Raw genomic sequence first — 593 nt, forward strand, 5'->3', positions numbered from 1 at the left:
CGGGGGGAGAGGGCGGGTCCTGTCGCACCGCCCCCGCGGGAGGAGACAAAGACCCCCCCCCAAACCGCCCCGTCCGGGGCCCCCGGGGGCGCCGCCACCCTGAGGCCCGGGAGCGGAGAGAGGGAAGGGACATCGACACTCACCGTCTGGTCGGGCCGCGGCACTGCGAGTGTGGCCACCTCTGCGCTCCGCTCGGCTTTAATGGGCCCCGACAGCTCCGCTTTCACTTCCGCCTCCCCCTCCCCAGCTTCCGGTCACGGGACCCGCCCGGCGACGCGTAACGTCAGCGCGCAAGGGATAGGCCGCATCGGGACCGCATCACGTGACCCCCCGCCGGCCATCTTGGGCCCGAGCATGGGCCTGGTGGGTGGGGTTTGTGTGTCACGTGGGGCGGGACGGGGTATCCCAGCAATGCGGGTTTGCGCCCGTGTTGACGCTCGTAATCCGGATTAAAACTAACTCCCGTGGCCGCCTGCAGCTGGCTGCTGGGACCGGGGGAGGCTTGTCCAGACAGGCTGGGACAATGGTTCACACGCACATTTAGCCCTGACTGGCCCTGGGGCCACCTGTTAATTGATATCCCTCACAGGGAC

At 68.6% G+C, this 593-nt stretch overlaps 1 protein-coding gene across 1 annotated transcript in view; it reads right to left on the reverse strand.

Moving 5' to 3' along the window:
* The window catches only part of RAB7A (RAB7A, member RAS oncogene family), a 30385-nt gene extending 30102 nt beyond the window's left edge, over positions 1–283 (reverse strand). The window contains exon 1 of the mRNA XM_006017765.3: positions 144–283. The gene's annotated coding sequence lies outside the window, so the exon portion shown is untranslated. The remainder of the gene's footprint in view (positions 1–143) is intronic.
* Between the last annotated feature and the right edge of the window lie 310 nt (positions 284–593).

This window comes from Alligator sinensis, unplaced genomic scaffold (genome assembly GCF_000455745.1).
Source record: "Alligator sinensis unplaced genomic scaffold, ASM45574v1 scaffold839_1, whole genome shotgun sequence".
In the NCBI taxonomy this organism is placed as follows: Eukaryota; Metazoa; Chordata; order Crocodylia; family Alligatoridae; genus Alligator; species Alligator sinensis.